Source organism: Falco biarmicus, chromosome 3 (genome assembly GCF_023638135.1).
Source record: "Falco biarmicus isolate bFalBia1 chromosome 3, bFalBia1.pri, whole genome shotgun sequence".
Lineage (NCBI taxonomy): Eukaryota > Metazoa > Chordata > Aves > Falconiformes > Falconidae > Falco > Falco biarmicus.
The window spans coordinates 100,326,427-100,345,628 of record NC_079290.1 but is presented as its reverse complement, the minus strand read 5'-3'; positions in this window follow the sequence as shown (position 1 = coordinate 100,345,628).

Here is a 19,202-nt window from a genome sequence, read left to right as displayed (position 1 = left end):
TTTTATTTAGACCTGGCAGCAAAGATTTAGTGCTTTCGCCCATATATACCGAACCATCAGGATCACTTTCCTATGGATCTTTATCTCACCTTGTCTCTTAGTAGATTCTTTGGCCTGTTCACTTGGGTTTTTTCTACCATCTATCTGGGTATATTGCTGAGATATTAGAGTCCAAAATACCACAGCAGTCAGAATAGCTTATTCTGGGAACAGTTTATAAAGAACGAAACATAAACTTGCAAGATGGGGAAAGAAGAGATTGAGACCTTCAAATTCCAGTGGAGGACAGCAGGTGGATGACAATCCCAATGCTGGAAAAAAAAAGAAAAAGAAAGAAGTAAGGGGATCAACCAGAAAGAATAATTTTTTTGCAGAATTATAAATGCAGAGAGTTATTTTCCAAGTAAAAGACTACTTGGGTAGATAATATGAATTGGTCAGAAGAAGAGAGAGACGAAAAAAATACAAGAGAGAAAGAAAATGGGACCACATTCTCTCTTCAGTTTAGATATTTCTTAATCACTGTAAGACACGGACCCTCAGCCTGGCAGTCACACACCAGCCCATTTTCACTCCTCTGTGAACTCCAGGTTTTGTTGCTGCAGTGTAGTAGACCTTTCACCCTGCTCTGCCATGAAGTCCAGAAGGTGTAAGAGGCTTAGCAACTGCTCCTGACTATTAATGTTGGTGTAAGGAGAATACTTTAGTAATTCTGGCAACCTTGTGCTACCAAAATGTTTTACAGACTTCTGTGGATGCTCCGATGAACTGAGAGTGCTGAGCTTGCCTGAGTCACAAACAGGAATGGGCATATCAAAGGTGGTAGGAAGGGACTTTTACTCATGCTCTTCCCTACTTAGGATCTGGCTCATGATATGAAGCCATACACCTCAAGGAACCACATCCATTTACTTTGCAAGCTCCCTTCTCTCTATGACTATAATGGAATCCGGGTTTCTACACTGACGCTTTCGGTGAGGTCTCCATGAAGGACCATCACTGTGCGGCCATGGTCTCCCACAACATCTGTGTTTCACTATAAAACCAAACCCATCACCAAACGTAGGACACGCCACAGCACAGCCTGTGCAGACTCTGCGCTTGCCTTGTATTACCTTGTATTTCTGTGACCAGCCCCAAGTGCAGCCATGGCACTGACTGACGTGTATTTCTCCAGCTCGGGTTGCCTTGAACATGTTTCTATACCCAAATAGAAATGTGCAAAGTTATTCCTCCTACAGGCTGGAAAGGAAGAAAATAAGCCAGTTGTTCTAAGTATTGTTAAATATTTAGGAGTAAGACCCCCATTTTCAGGATGAATGAATGGCCAGAGCTATTCAGCCCAGTTACATTATTAATAATTTACACTGTCTTTCAAACTGCATTAAATCTGCCCAATGCATAGCCTGTACTCAGAATTTAAAATATCAAATTAGTTTATCGATTAACTTAATTTTCTGCTGGATACAGCACCTGCTTTGCATCTCAGAATGAGGCTTCATTACATTTGTACCTTTGCTGTTTATCTTCCGCCCCAAAACTGACCCTAGAAATTACATTATTCTGTAATAATATATAACATTAACACCTACTTTAGTCACTTTAGATGCTTGGAATGCAAATACAGGAGCTGACACGGTGATTTAATTGAATTTTACAGGCCAGTTTGGAGTCACTTTCACTTAAATCCAACTTAGATGTGGCTGACAGAATATCACTACACTGTAAGCCAAGGAGACAACCCAGTCAACCACAGCACTGCTAACTATATGGATTTCCCAGTTTATATATATCTTGTGAGCAGTATTTTTGCAAGTAAACAACTGCAGGAAGAAAACATCAGATTCAAAGACAGTTTGGCTCATTCCCATTGAAGGAGGTGAGCGCATGAGGTGTGGGGCCATGCTCTGGGGACAGCAGAGCTGGCAGGCAAAAGACCTTTATTATACCTGGACCCACTGCTTGTTTCCCTGTGAGCTGCTAAAGCATGCTTAGCTCCAAAGCAAATAAATACAAGCTGGTGCACCCCACTGCCCTGAAACCATACAAGCCAATGACAACATGTATTGCACACACACTCCAGTCCCCCCAAAATGAGGGGAATCTTTGCTTCTCCTTGTCAGAGTGGTTTGATTTGACTATTGATCATACGCAGCCTGTTGAAAGAACCAGGCAATTCTCACCACCACACACCAGGGAATTAACTGTCCCTTCAGAGCTACGTGTATGGGAACAAGCTCCAGTTTTCAGTCCCTCTTTTCACCCTCTTTCCTTCCCTTTATGTTCAAAAACTTAACTTCTACTATTTACTTTACTGTATGAAACAGCTGCTTCAAAGTAAGACAAACCTGGCAAGGCTGAGGTATCAAAGCCGGACCAAGTTTTGCAAGATATGATTTATAGTTCCCTTATTCTTGTACAGTATGTGGGGAAGCCAAGAGTGAATAATCCTTGTGGGTATCAGGAATCCAAAAGCCTTGTATCATGCCAGCATGAGGCAACTGGTCTCAACATATTTTTGTTAGATTTTGGCAATACAATATTTTACCAGGGTTCATCTAAACCTGTAGCGGTTTAGTATATTCTTACTTTATATGTGCCCTATACCATACAGTAGAATAGGCAGTTAACAAAAATGAGAGGATGCCACCAATGCCACAGATGCAAAACATTTTCTTACAGAGAAACCTATTTTTAAAATTAAACCTAAAAATAGCAACTCCCATATACATTTGATTTTAGAACCAGAGGGACATATACTCATTTGGAGTCATTTTGCATAGCCACAGAGCTTAGATTTTATTAGCTGGTTAGATTTTATTTAAAAAAGAGAAAAAGTTGGATTTTATAAAAGCACTACTTTTACAAGTGCTCATTCATGTTGACACACAGGTCCCAACTCAGCTGCCAAACTTTTTGCTTTCTTTTTTTTTTTTACAACTATGTCCTTATTCAGCTCTGTTTTTTGCACTGGTCAGAAGCAATGTGAAGCAATTTCAAATGATTTTGGCCAAAGAGATTGAATATGTATTGCCTTCTATTTCCACATACCAGAAAATAATTTATTTTAAAACCAAACTAAGCAAAACAAATCAGCAACTCCAGTACAAAAATACATCTCAAACAACCGGAATCTGAAGTTTGAAGCACTGCTAGAGACAGGTTTTGGCATCTGGTGACAAATTTATTTCAAAAAGGGCTGTAAGTCACAGGAGCCAAACTCAGCCTCCACCAGTGCCACACTTGGCACCGGTGTCGATGGCTCATCATTGCTGGGTTTGTCGCTGAGACGTGACCCACCTTGTGGACAATATAGCAAAAGCACAGTTCACGGTGAAAATAAATACAAGATTTGCTGAGCTGAACCCCACTTTGCAAATACCTGAGCACATACGGCACAGAGAACACTGCGCCTGCGGTCTCAAGGGCTCCACCACCCTGCTGAGCCCACCAAGCGGTGTGGCACGTTGTTACTCAAAGGACTCTTCTTCAGCCTGTCTGCAAATCCCGGTGGCACACGTGAGAAGAGTTTTTCTCTAATTCCTGATCAGTTCAGTAGGAAATAACTACTTAAAACTCAGGGTGTTGGGACTGATTTTAATGCCCTGTTTTGCTGAATATTGAAAGGTACACCTTATAGAATTATAGAATTCTTTAGGTTGGAAAAGACCTTTGAGATCACCAAGCCCAACCCTTAACCCAGCTCTGCCAAGGCCACCACTAAACCCTGTCCCCAAGCGCCACATCTACGCGTCTCTGAAACACCCCCAGTGCGGGTGCCCCCTCCCCGGGCAGCCTGTGCCGGTGCCTGACCACCCTTCCAGGGAAGAAATGTCCCCTCACCCCCACCCTAACCCTGCCCTGGCGCAGCTCGAGGCCGTTCCCTCTGCTCCTGTCGCTCCTTCCCTGGGAGCAGAGACCGACCCCCTGCCCACAGCCCCCTGTCAGGCAGCTGTAGGGAGCCATCAGGGCCCCCCCGAGCCCCCTCCTCTCCAGGCTGCCTCCCCCCTCAGCCTCTGCCCCAGCCCCTGCCCGGCTCTGGACACGCTCCAGCCCCTCAGCGTCCCTCTGGCAGCGAGGGGCCCAGAGCTGAGCCCAGGGCTCCAGGGGCGGCCCCGACAGGGCCCGGCGCGGGGGGACGGGCACCTCCCTTACGCACAGTCCTCACCTTTTTACTTGGATCCATGTGGAGCTCTTGGAAAAAACAACATAATTTTCAATGTGGATAGAAGGAAGTTTTGTGCCACTTGGAACAAAACTCCTCATGTTGATCTTTTGTCAGCAGCAATTCCAGAAATGAGCCTCTATTACCAAGGGAAGGGCCAACACCTGGAAGTCAGACATTCAGATGTGAATTAGGAGCAAGGAAAAGAGCAGCAAAGAGCTTTCACGGTTGCTGGAGAGAGTGAGGAGAGATTCATGGGAAGAAAAATGTAAATGTGGTGTGTCTGTGTGGATGTCTGTAAACATTCTGTCATCTCAGCTGGGAAAAACAAACAAACCAACCCAATAAAAAAATCAGCTTTTAGAGGACTGGGCTTCTGCTGTCTCTCAAGCAATGAAATGAAGACCTGGAAGGACAGAGCTGTGCCACCCAGGGCAGATACATAAACCTGAGGTGGCTGTGTGGGGGCTAAAGCCTGACTTTATTTTCTGATTCCCCAGTTACCCACTCAGCCCTTGACAATATCAAATTAGCATAGACATTCTTATAAATCAAGTCCCTTATAAGGTACGAAAACGTCAAAAAATACCATTTTCTCTACAACGAAACTCTGCTTCTTCAGTAAAGTGAATTTTGCTTAGAAACTCATACTTCATGATGAGATAAAAGCAGTTGGATGGGAAGGAAATGTAAAATCTGGTCACTAGGGAAATAGCTTTTAGGTCTTGATTTTTCCCTGTTCATGAACAGGGTTCTGCATCTCTCTGTGCCAAACATTTAGCAGGGAAGCTGGCACAACCACAAAAGACACAGTCTCTCCATCTGAACCTGCAAGAAGCACCTGATGATAAAGTATATGAAAAAACCAGTATGCAAGTCCACAAATAAGACATGAGGCACTTGATAGGAAAGAAAAGACTCTCTGACTACTCCTTCCTCCACACACACATATACACTGGTTAATAATTATGAAAATAATCAGTCTTTGTATCACAAAACTAAGACAATTTCTTGATCCAAAAAAGGATCATTTCTATGAGAAAGATGGGTAGAGTATGAAAAAATAAATGGGGGGGGGGGGGAGGGGGAAGATTTAGTTAATTAAAAAAGAAAACTAGTAAAGACCAGGATCAGGAAATAGCAGTTTGTATCAATCTATTTAACTGTTGGATAACAAGCTCCAGAGGGAGAAATTAAACTAGTTGTATGAGCCTCCACGTCTCAGAAGAGAATTAAAAAGCATAATGTCTCACGTTGGGAAGACTGAACCTTTCATTTGGTTTAGACAAAATAAATTTTATAGCTTTGTTTGGCAGTACTGAGTATTTTTTTAAAGACTAAAATACACATTGAGATTTCATATTCATAAAAGCAAACTTTGTGTTTCAGCTGCTGGGAATACTTCAAGCAATAACATTGCCCTTCATTCTGCAGGTACACAGACACACCACTGCAAGGTCAGCAGCTGCCCATTTTTCTCAGACTTCTGAGACCACAGCCATTGAAGCTGCCCCACAAAACCACGCAATTGAGAAACTTTTAAAAAAACACAAAACCCAGACAACCAAGGAAAACAAAACTTCCCCAGAGAAAGATACAGACATAAAGTATCTTCTTTCCCTTTTTATATGGTGGCCTGCATATAACATGTTGCAAATCCACCCTGTCTGTACAAAATTAAGGGCTGTTTCGATGCTCTATCTCCTTTGGCCATGGCAGGAGGTAGCAGTGGCAGTAAACAAATTTTATTCTTAATTTAAGGCCCCTTTCAGCAGACCAGCATGAAGCAGACTTGGTGCAAACGAGAAGGCCAGTGAAACCAGACACACTTTTCTCCTCCTGAGCCAAATCACTGCTGAGAATTCATCAACAATCCATAACATGCACAGAATGATGGAAGTGATTCTATACCATCTATGATGTACAGGTGTCTTTAATTATATTTTCCAAGCATGAGAAACAGCAGTCACTGGCTAGGTACCATGAACAATAAGTAAGAAAAGAAAAGGTTAGAACACAAGAACAACTGAAGTTTGGCAACACAGAACTGTGCTCCCAAAGAAAGAGGCACATTTCTTCTTAGTCCTGCCTGCAGAAGTATGTCCTCTTCTGTTTAGGGCAGGGTGGGAGAGAGGGTGAATGAACTGCTTTTTTGCACAAGCTTCTCCAGACGCCCCTGGTTATCCCCTCCCCAGATGTGAGGAATGCATCTATCTGATGTGCAGAAGGGTGAAAATCAGGACGTTCTGTAAAACCTGAACTCTACCACTGGATGAACAAGTTTGTGCCTAAGATTATCATCTGAAAAAAAAATATAAAATCTAGATATATACTTTTTATGAAGTATCTGGAGAGCAAATAACGAACAAGATGCTATTACTAAACAAACATTGTTTACATTTTCCTACAGTAAACCCAAAAATTAAAAATGCAGCTTACGGAAGGACCAAACATTTTTTGCTGATAAGGGAAAGCAGATTTTTCCTTCAGCGACTTGAATGTATTCCAGCTACAGGAATCAATAGCTTCAGAGGTCAATGATGCAGAGGTGCTGAGGCTGAATCCTGAAGCGAACCGGCAACTAATACTGGAAAAATGCCAAAGCTACGCTGAAATTATTGGTGGCACCCTGACCTGACACAGCAAACAGGGGAGGAGATGTTGGTTAAGCTTTCAGTAAAAATGTCTGCGGTACTGGAAAAACGCAGAGCAACAGCAGGAAAAGCAAGATATTATTAGCACTTTCAGCCAAAATGGGTTTTGTCAGGGCAACACAACTGCTACAGCTAGAAAGAGCAAGCCTTGCTTTTCCTGGCTGATAGCATTTATGAAGAGAAGAACCAAAACCTACTGGGTAGCAGTTAAGAATTTGTAGCTACAAAACTTACTAAAATCCAGTTGGGTCAAAGAGCAGACAAGCAAAGCCCATTTGCAAGGGTGCATTTATGCAGGAAGACGAAAAACGGGGGAGCCCCTCTCCCATGGAGACAGGCTGAGGGAGTTGGGGCTCTTCAGCCTGGAGAAAAGAAGCCTCCGGGCAGACCTTACAGCACCTGCCAGCGCCTAATGGGGGCTTACAATAAAGATGGGAACAGACTTGTTAGTAGGGCCTGTTGCGATAGGAAAAGGGGGAATAGTGTTAAACTAAAAGAGGGCTAGACTGAGATATAAGGGCATTTTTTTACGATGAGGGTAGTAAAACACAAACAGAGAGGTGGGAGATGCCCCATCCCTGGCAGGGCTCAAGACCAGGCTGGATGGGGCTTTGAGCCACCTTGTGTAGTGGAAGGTGTCCCTGCCCGTGGCAGGTGGTTGGAACCAGATGCTCCTATATATATAGAGAGAGTACCTATATATAGGGCTACAGCTTGATATATCTTCACTACCTTAAGGTTCCTTCCAACCTAAACCATTCTGTGATTCTATGGCAAGATGGGCAGCTGAAAATGGGGAATGGAAACAACAGAAATTAATGGAATCAGAGAGGTAAAAAGTCCTTCCTTTGCTGTGGGACCCCTTGACTAAGCAAACAGCCAGGTGTGTTGGAGCGCGGCTGTGTGCTGCTCCGTTTATTGCAGTGCTCTGCAGAAGGGACACTGCTGTCCTACTCATTTGGGACCAACCCTCCTGCTAGAAGATTCCCTCAGCAACCTAATTCCTGAGGCGAATTATCATGTCAAAACAACTGTCCCTGGACGATGGCAGTCCCAAGCTCTCAGCAGGTCCCTTACCTCCACTGAGAACCTGGAGAAGGACAGTGACACAGCCCTTTTCCCATGCCATGACAAAACCCTTGCACCTGCATGCTGGTGACTTTTCAAAAAATCCACCAGGTCCCCAGCCTTGGTCGGAAAGCCCAACAAAGCACATGTGTGTGGAAACCACGGGGCAGCCAGCTCCTTACCCAGAACATTCCCAAGAACAAGGGGAAGGACTCAGCTGCTGTAGCAGAAGAGCAATACATCCTCATTTTTTAGGTACCACCTTTGCCATTGCTGCTGGGATCTACGTGGGGAACATGAATTGCCTCCCTTCAGCCAGGACCTTCCCCAAGCTCACTTCACCCCAGCATGACTGGCTAAATGTCCCTCAAGCAGTGAGGGAAGGAGTCCCCAGGTGGAGAACAGTGTTAACTCTCACCAAAAAAATCTATTTAATCAGCCTACGGAAAGAAGGGGAGGAATAAATAACCCTGGCAGGCCAGAGTGGTCACACAGAACATAAACTGGGCAGTCCTGCTGTGAAAGATGTCTTCAATTAAGACATTCAGGAAAAGATGCTTTTGCCATCTTAGTTAAACTGAGCAATACCTTTGTAGATCCATTGATTTCCCCAGGATTTCCCCAGAGGAAGACAGAAAGAGTGGACTCGGACATCATGGCCACGTGGGTTGCAGCAGGATTTATGGACACCTCGTCGATCAAAGCCATGTTGTATTAGGCACTGAGCAAACAAACCGCAAAGCTCACGCAATGAGCTGCTACTTGCACATTTGCAGAAACACTGGTAAATAGAAGTGCCTCGGTAGAGCATTCGTAGTAACAAATTTGCAGGATGAACAGCAGCCACAACAACTATTGTTAAGTCATGACCAAATATTTTTGCATTTGCCTTAATATAGAAAAAATTAATCATCCCTCATTTCCTTTATATATTCATACAACTTTTTGTTGCTTTCAGTTTTCCATCTTCAGCCAGTGCTTAATGCATTCCGCTCCCCAACACGGCCTCCCTGTCCTGAACCCCCTCTTTCACCACTCTTCCCCACTTCCCCCCCCAAAAAAAAAAAATTACATCTTTTTTTTTTAAAAATATTGTGCTAATGTTTGAAATTTTCTTTCTGGTTACCCCCACTGATGTGCACAAGGACCTCCTCAGGGCGCAGCTCTATTTCAGAATCTGACATTGACTCTTACCAACTCAGTCACAATAACTCTGTATTTATTTCATTGCTAAAAATACAGAATTTGTCCCATATAACATGAAAAAAGGTTTTCTCTGTTACTAAAGAAGACACTCTTGCTACTGAATAAGCAAAGGCTTATTTTCTGACTTTAAAACTCAATATAATTAAACAGAGGTTAATATAGGATTTCTAAGTAACATTGCTTTGCTAATGTCAGTTACTCCTTGCAAACACAGTATGAGTTTTGATTAATGAAACAAATCAGTTCAACCTGCACCAGTGCATAAGCCCATTGTATTTTGTATGACCTTGAGGTGACTGACTGCATGTTCCTTTACCCAAAGGGTATTTTCAGTTTTCACTTTCTTGTTCAGCCTTTTCATAATTATGGACTGTAGACAGTCAGTTGGAACAGTAACACCCAAAAAGGAAAAAAAAAAGAGGTACACAGATGGCTTTTTAGCTCATGCATCAGGACTCAGGCTTCACCAAAAAAAAAAAAAATCTTCCTGAAGCAAAAGTCCTGAACGTCAAAGAAGAAAATAATGTATCCTCCAGACTAAGCTGCAAAGTGGGAGGCAACATGGCACAGACAACACCTGCTTGTCCTCCTGAAGCCTTCAGACTCCGTGGTTATCTCCTCTGATCCTATTTCTGCTTTCCCTAGGGAAGTCAGTGCTTCGTGTGTATTAAATTAATGACAGAGCTTTTACTGCACAAATGGGCCTTGCCCACTGCAAAAAGTGCCTCTAGCAACAGTTTGAGGTAGGTGGCCACATCCTGGTAACATTTTCAGCATTACCCCACTGGGTAGGAAAGGGCAATGTTCATTCCTTTTTCAGAGGCTGTCGGGAAACCATAGCACTATGCTGCAGAAATTTTATGTATCTTACACATATGGCACATCAAGTATAAAAGAGATGCTTTTACTGGGGACCTTATCATTTTCTATATCAAGCTCCCATCAAAGCAATATCACAGAGAGGTGGAAAAGGTCCTTAATGTGATTTCTTCAACAAAGGCCAAAAAAAGTCTAAAAACCTTAAAAACCAGTTTCTTTTTTTTCTGACCGAACAGTCGTGTTGAATTTGGAGAAAATAAGCTCACTTGTATGACAGAGTTTACTTAGCACGAAGTTTTAAAATAAGCTGAGTGCCATACCACCCATCTGCTAATCATCGCTACCTGAGGAGCAACATACATTCTGGGGCGGACTTGTTATATAGGACACAGGGCTGATAGGATTACCTGGCACTTTTCAAACACATGTAACGTTACTGAACTTTTCCATGTTTCATAAAAATGAATGTATTTGAGCGGGCCAGCCAAAATACTTCAGCAATCTTTGGAAAAGTGCTAAGGAAAACCACTCCAGCCCTGCTGCTTTCCCTGGGAGAAGGGAGGGGAACACTCGCACTGGTACTGTGCAGCCAGTGCGCTGCCTGACAAATTTAATGCAGCGATACAAATTTAACTCAGTTCAGGAACGAGCCCAGGATCATATTTCCATTTGATTACCCAAAGCACATGGAGTTTATGCTTGCTGCAGGAAGACAGACAATGACTTGATCTGATAGTAAGGCAAAGCAGTCGAAATACTAACCCCCCAACATTTTGGAAGAGATTTGAAGTGCTAGTGTGAGCTCACACCATGTCAGCACTCTGCATTACATGGCCAAAGCATTTTTGATCTAGAGACCGTGAAATCAGACTCCTTGCCAAAGCACAGACCCACACTGCACCCCTACTGCTATTGCTCCTAACCATCTCTTACCGACTCCTGGCTTGGAAAGCTGGAACGGGCAGGCTTGGAGAGCCTTTGCTCAGGCTTTGTTGTCCATCACCATGTTCTTGTTCTGGGTGCCCGTGCACCCCAGAAATTGAGCCAGAGAACTGAGCTGTGCAGCCCCTTTCAGCCTCAAGAGCTCCTTGGTCAGCTGAAACTACATATGACGGTGTCCCAAAGACCCATTCAGAGGGAAGAAATGAATGTGCACGTTCCCAATGCAAGACGTGCACAAAGGCTGCCCCCCTTTCCTTCCACAAAAGTCCTGGTGAAAACATTTTCTAGAGCACAGGGAGAGCTTCAGATTCACCTGTAGGTGAATTTGGTTGAGAGACTCCACAGATGAACGCGGCTCAGCCTGCTGTTCTCTCCTCCCCTCTCCAGGCTCCAGTACAGTGCCAGCTGGACTCAGAATGCTACAGTGATATTTTCTTGGCAAGGCTCTTTATAACATGTTTAAGAAAACTAATTACTAGAAACACAGCCCACCTGCTGCATATGCTCTTCCTCACTCCAAAATTAGTTGGGGTATCAGACAGAAGGGAAATAACAGTAGGAGCAACTTTTGACTTGCAGGTAATAACAGACTCATCAAAACCAAGGCAAATAACACTATCATGGATAATTATACGAATCTAGTGTACCCCAGTAAAAATCACAAGAACACGTGAGTGTAATCTTTCTAAAAAATTGTTTCCCATTGAAATAAAAACATTAGGCTTCTAAATGGTAGTTTAAAATAAAGGCAATAATTTGTTTCCAGCTGGTACAATCATTTAATAAAATGCCTGCTGTGTCTCCAGGAATAATATTCTTCTTTCCTTGGCAACAAACATAATTACCCTGGTTTTGGACCACCAGTTAAGTCCATCCCCAAAGTGTTCTCACTCTAAGTACAAGACATTCAAGAAGAATAATTTGCCATATGGAAGATAAGGAATTTAAATACGCATCCTGAAATGTGCAAATGATTTTTGGGAAAAAAATTATCTAGCAGAAGGTTGAAGTCACTTCACTATTATAATTATTCATCTAATGTTTTAATAATAAAGTAAAAAAAGCGATCTCGTTTTCTTCTCAACCAAATCCAAACTCCATACTTTGTAGGTGTTAAAATTAGCACCTTTGAGCTGCAAGGAGGTAAGGAGACGAGACAGCTTCCAAACAGCACTAGATTGGATGCAAATGCTACCTGGAGCTGCAGTTAATTATCTGGCTGATGTTAATTGGCCTTGTTTGTCAACAGACAAAGCAGAATGAGGTGCTAGGTGTGGCTGAAGGGTTAATGTAGTGCTGTTTTCAAGGCTGCTTTCATTAAAGATATCATTTACATAATGTAAATGTATAATAACTATTTCTCTTCTCCAGGCTCCAGAGCAAATACTTGAGTAATAAAACTAAAAGTGATTATATTGTTGCTTTTTTTCCTAAAGCACAAATAAGAGAAGGGAGAGGAATAAACCCATCTATGGCAGAATTGTCCCAGTGGTGCAGTACATTTTTCAACATTTTGATGAAGCAGTTTGTTTGGACAAAATAGCTGTGTGTTTATGAAATGATGTTATTTAGCACTTTAAGCCTGGAGCTGACATGTATTGTTCTCAAGCAGCGTGAGCAAATTTGAATAGTAAAAAGAACCCACTTGGTTTTCCTTTTCCCCGTGTACTTTTAAAAATCAAACAGAAGATAAGGAGAAATCCATCTGATGGCATTTCTTGGAGAATCAGTCAAAAGCAGCTTCATGCATGCATGCAGGGAGGTGTTCATAACTCAAGCACACGTGCCTACCAAAGGGAACACACCAGTGTAAGGAGGATGGGAATAGCTATAGGTACTGCAATTTAGCAAGACAAGAACCTCATGAGGTTCCACAAGGCCAAGCACAAGGTCCTGCGCCTGGGTCAGGGCAAGCCCCAGTAACAATCCAGGCTGGGGGATGAAGGGATTGAGAGCAGCCCTGGGGAAGAGGATTTTGGGATACTGGTGGACATGACCTGGCAACACGCACTCACAGCTCAGAAAGCCAACTGCATCAGAAGCAGTATGGCCAGCAGGGCGAGGGAGGGGATTATGCCCCTCTGCTCCGCTCTGGTGAGACCCCACCTAGCGTACTGCATCCAGCTCTGGGGTCCTCAGCACACAAGAGACATGGACCTGTTGGAGCAGGTCCAGAGATGGCCACAAAATCGACCAGAGGGCTGGAGCACCTCTCTGATAAGGAAAGGTTGAGAGAGTTGGGGTTCTTCAGCCTGGAGAAGAGAAGGCTCCATGGAGACCTTATTGTGGCCTTTCAGTACTTAAAAGGGGCTTTATAAGAAAGATGGAGACAGACTTTTTAGTAGGGCTTGTTGTGATAGGACAAGGGGTAATGGTTTTAAACTAAAAGAGGGTTAGATTAAGACTAGATATATGGAAGACATTTTTTATGATGTGGGTGGTGAGACACTGGCACAGGTTGCCCAGAGAGTTGGTAGATGCCCCAACCCTGTCAGTGTTTAAGGTCAGCTTGGATGGGGCTTGGAGCAACCTGATCTAGTTGAAAATGTTCCTGCTCATTGCAGGGGGGCTGGACTAGATGGTCTTTGGAAGTCCATTCCAACACAAATGATTCTACGATTCTGTGAAGAAATTCATAGTTCTTGGCAAATGTATTCATCACGCCTCTAGGAGGAACAGAGCAGCAACATAAAAGTGTTGGTAAATAAAAACTTCAAGAAATTTTGTTGCACAACAAAGAACTGTACTGTAAAGTGGCATGTATATAACAATACAAAAACATATCAAAAACCTAGCTATTTATTACTGACTAAAGCTTACCAGGAAAAAAAAAAGAAAGTTTTGTTCTGTCAACAGTAAAGCTCTTGATTAAATAACTGGTCTGGCTTTCCGTGTTCCTAGCAGTCTGAGAACAGCGACAACTTAAAAATTTGCATACATTTCCAAAAGTGAGTAACATCTAGGTTGTCTCGCTAGCCGCAGTGGAGACATATGCTTTTGCCAAAGCAGTGCTTACCCTCACAGCGTGTCAATGCTGCAGAAAGGCTGGTCCAAGTGAAGACTCACCGGAGAAAGGTAATGGTGCTCCAGCCCTAGCAGCACTCAACCAATGGTTGACTGGTGCTGCCCTTGCTGCCTTCTTAAAGGCTAATTACAGAAGGGACCTACCTGAGGTGGCCTGTGCTTCCTCTAGCCGGTCCACAGCAGTGCTTGTGAGCCGCAGCTGAGCATGGTGGTGGCCAAGCTAGCTGGGGGCTGTGGCACCTTGGAGCTCCAGGTACATCTGTCCAGCCAAGAACCTCACAGGAGACTACTCCAACCGCTTGAGCTTCAGCACTGGAAGTAATTTGGAGTACAAACGTTCCTCAAAACCTTGGGCAAGCTCACTGCAATCTCAGATGAAGAGTTACTTTCCATATTTAGAGTTGGAAAATATTCCAAAGAGGTATTTTCCACCTTTCCCCCCAAGTGTCTCCCACTCCTTCTCAAAATGAGCTTGTCACAGGCCTGTGCCCTTTACTTTCTTGCCCTTTAACAGGGATTTCACACACATGCCACCTTTTCCTATATTACTCAAACACACTCTTCCTTAAAGTGAATAGTATGTAGAAACTCCAATAGACATAACATGCAATAATCTTTAATTTAAGACAGAAAGGCCAGTAAGAAACATCAGACCCACAGTTCTGCTCATGCCCAGTGACTTTGTGTTCACCAAACCTTTTTAGATGAGAGCTGGCCAAATGGGAAATACTAATTTGGGCACAATTAAAACATTTCATGGGAATGTATCCATTTTGTCTAAATTCAGAGGAAATTATATAAAAATGTATATTCTTATAAAGGTCAAAATGTTTCCTTTTGACATTTAAGCTCTTTAGTATAAGTGACATATGATTGTGAGGGAATCACAACCAATTGTACTTTGTACATATGAAGAGGTCGTTCTTTTCCAGGGAGTTCTGAGACTAAATGGACAAGAAAAATAAACAGGGATATAACATCCAAACATAGGACTAGATTGTAATACTTTCACTCACATTAAAGAATACTTTTTAATATAAATAATCCCACTGATGGCAGGGCTACTGATGAAATAAAGGACCTTATTTGCCGAAGAAAGATGATGGTCTGGCTTAACCCGATCAAGCTTAGGAAAGGAAAATATCCCGTGCAACCTGTGATTTGAATATATTTGATGGCTGTACTTGTTTGCTACTTTTAGTTTCATCATAACCCCTAAAGATTCCACTTTGTATTTACTTTGGCCAACTTCAGCCAAAAGCCTGAGGTTTCATCCTTTCCTAATCGCTCACAAAGTGATGAGGCACAGCTGTTCAGATCTGTTTTCCAGAGTTTTGTTAGTCCTCCCTCTACAAAGTCCCTTCTGAATGTGATTGAGGAGAAATAATCGGAGTTAGATAACTTCAGGGAAACAAACTATTCTGGCTATCTACAACTTAGGATCATCCTACAGAAGTCACAATAAAAAAACCCAAGTGCTTAGGGAGAGAGGCATAGTGAAATTTAGCATTTGCAAGTAACTTTTCAGAGACTCTGGCATCCACTAAGTCTCTAATTCATCATAGGTTTAGAGCTGTTCCATAGCTTTTCACATCTAGAGATTTATAAGTACTGCCTTTGACGGGGTATCCCAGTCCAAGCCAGTGGCCCTTCTGGAGACTGACTGATCTCTTCCAGCAGCCTATTTTCTCTCACACTTGTACGGATTCAATGCTTGTGACAGCACTAGACTTACAGTTCTTGAATCCAAGCCTCCCTCTTTATGCACTGAACAGACATTGCTAGCTCCAGCCTGCTTGCCTGCCTGGCCTGGAGGCAAGTGACATCCATTACAGCGATAATCCAGCTCTTTAAAGCATTCTTTACGCTTGCACGTAGTAGGAGGAAATACAAGCAAGTGATGAAGCCACCATGTCACTGTGACAACTCAAATCCTTGGCTCTGCTGGTGGGTTACCAAGCAAGTTCTAGTTGGTAAGGACTTTTGCTCAGTGGGAAGCAGGTATATACATCATTCATCTATTTCACAGGGGCCAACAGCTCTAACAGGGCAAACAAGCTACTGTAGCTGACATCCATCACATACAGACCTGGAACATACAGAGCATCTCCCATCTAAACTGCTCTTCCTCTGTTGGCCATGACTTACTACAGTCAGCACGCTTTCAGGGTAGGATTCCAACTTTGCTGACATCAGGGGTAAACAGGGCAGAGATTTCACCATCAGTGCTCAAACCCATGGAATTACCAAACACTCTGGGCTGGGGGGACCTCCCAGGGTCAGTTCAGCGAAGGGCCAGCTTTGAAGTCAGAGCTTGGTCAGCCTGAAATCTTGACTGGACTAGAAGAAGAGGAAAAATGGATTGTTTTGTCTTCCCGGAACAGGCTTCCAAATGAAGGCAACCTTTTTATTTTTTTATATATTTTTTTAATATATATATTTTTTTATATATTCGCTGTTATCTACTCTTAGGCATAAAGAGCCTTTCACTCCAAAATCACTCTTCCTCTTATTACAGCGCAGCCACCTCCTGAAACAAAATTTCCCCAGCCTGTTTCCTGCACACCGTCCTGCCTTCCACACTCCTCCAGAAGCTGCTCTTTCCCTCCAGCCCTCAGCAGCCCAGATCCTGCCTCTCCGCCTGCCCACGGCTGATTTCCTTCCCTGTCTCTGGCCACACGCCCAGCTCCTGCCCTGCCGCCCCCGGCTGCAGCAGCATCACTGCAGAGCCTGAACTCACAGCGGATTTATTAGGCCAGCCTCTGCTCTGCTCCACATTCCACTTGTAATATTAGTGTGTCTCATTAGTGTGTGCACGTGGCCAGCTGAGAACCAAAGGAAACACAGAAATCACTCAGCACTCCCATTAACAGGCATTTTAAAATTTTGCTTTCAGGAGAGACTGAGGGGGGAGACTAAAGTATTTTATCTGTACCTAAAGAAATCAGTGGCAAAATTTGCCAGCTCTAATCTATGCAGCGTACAGGTCTGTTATCTACTGCAAAACGCAAGATAAAACAAACAGCCCCCGGCAGGAACGTTGTGAAGAAACCCTCCAGTCAAATGTGTCATGAGAAATGCAGCAAGGAGAGGGTTTTCCCCAGATGAGGGGAAGGACAGAAGTGTAGAAAACAGAGGTTATGCTTCCTTTTTTGGGAATGGTTCGGCGTGGTTTTAAAGAACAAAAAATGTGGTGTGTCAGCCACTGGCAGAGGAAAATGGTAAGTTATACTATTTGCAGCTATAGAGCTAAACCTTTGCTTAGTTTGGCTTCTTCCCCAACCAGGTTACTCCTTAACCTCCTGTCTCAGCAGCGCTGCTCCCTCCTCCTTTCCTGCTAGGCAGCAAGGCACTAAAAGCAGAAGACATTCTTGGGGGGGTGGGGGGAGGGTCATGCATTATGGCTCAGAAACATTTGTTTAAAAGACACCCAAAGCTCAGGTTGGGTCCTCCTTCTGTGTGCGCTTGAGGAATCTCTTCTGATAGCATCAGGCTGCCTGCACGTTAACACTAAATCCTAGGGTTTTCTCATAAGGGCTGCAAGCTGATGCCATCTCTAGCCGAGTTTTGAATACCGATTCCACTTGCGCTATCACTACGCGTCCCAGAAATTAGCACCTCTGAATTCTTGCATTCACAAACCTGGCAAGCATATTTCTGGGAAAGCATTACTGCTTGTACCACACGCAAAATTTGCTGTCCATGGAAATTACAGCCCATTTCAGCCTCAAGGCTAAACAAACCAACATCACTGTAGGAAAATAAAAGGGAAAAAACATAGGAAATATTACAGAAAATCACTGTTCTCTTGTGCGCTTCCCTGTCACACACACTCTCCTCTGGCTTTAACCATGTGCTTAGATTCTGATGACACAAAAGGGAAGAATTCCTGCTGCTTCTCCTTGCATGTCAGTAACATTAGCAACATCACTGCTTCATCACTGTCTATAATCTTGTCTCGCTGATGACACCAGATGCCAGTTTTATACAAGCATTCAGTTAACATTTTATATGCCATGAAGCCCTTATGTCATTTTTTAACATAATATACACACACACACATTCTTTATAAGTTATTTTATCTGCTTTTATGGCTGTTTTGGAGCTTTCTCTATCTCACAATCAAAAAACAGTGCTACAAATCAGCCACATGTGAAAACAGTGAAACCCACCAAAAGACTTTTAACATTAAAAATGCTTCTATTACCACATTTTAGTCCTGGTGTTCAGCCTTCCTGTGGAGCCCCTAGCTACGTGAACCACTTCAGGCCTTGGCTGTGAAGACAAGCCTCCAATCCTCTGGGAGAAAACCTAAAACTGAGAGTATTGGGTACCTGGGGTTGCCTACACCTCCACTGTTCCTACGGGAACCTGCTTGGAGAGTTTTAGTGATACCAAAGAGGCAGTTCGGTTCTCTGTGGCAAGTTTAGCTCATCCAGCAACAGACAACCACCTAAAGCAGAGGTCCCACTTCCCTGGGATAATACTCCCACTCCTGGGGCTGAGCAAACTTCTGAAGAGACGCAGACCTTCCAACTTCGAGTCCTTACCCGCCAGTGTAAGTCCCTGCACTGGCTCGCTGCAGAGGCAAAGGAAGGTAGCAAGGTGATAGCCCCTCTGAAGGCACCAAGCCTTTAGACTGGGTCAACATTATCCCTAAAGCACACCCTGGACCCTTTGCAGACTTACTCCTTTTCCCCCCATCAAGGTCTCTGGCCCAGGAGCTTTCCAGCCAGCCCAGCCCTGCCAAGTTGGCTAATCAGAGCTCGGTGGTGCTAGCACAGGAGGGGTTTTATCCTTGTTTTCCCCTGCAAAGTAACACTACGTTTTAAAGCAGGGAATACATTTATTCTTCATATTGAGGCAAAGACAATTAAAAAAAGGAAGGTAGACCTTTCTTCCTTTTTTTTTCTTTTTTAAATAACCAAAGGACAAGACCTATTTAGACAGATACTTACCACTCAGTACTTGTGACGCTGCTCTTTTTGCTTATTCACTTATCTGCTCTCTTCGGTATCTAGATCTCCATTTGGAGGCTTTGCACATTGACCATTTGCTCCAATCTCTTTTTAATCTGTCACTTGCTCCCTTTCTTTAACTTAAGTTTCTCCCGTGTCATTCTTCTTGCTAGGATTGGTATCCTCAGCTGCTTCTGCAGAGTGATCTGGTGGCATCCAGGGGACACGACGCCATCTGCCCACAGTGCCAAAAACATGAACAAGCCACCACTGCTCCATCAACACATTAAACCTCAGGAGCGTCCTGAGTCCCTGTGGGACCTCCATGAAAGCTCCACATAACTGGCATTCCAGACAACTCGCATT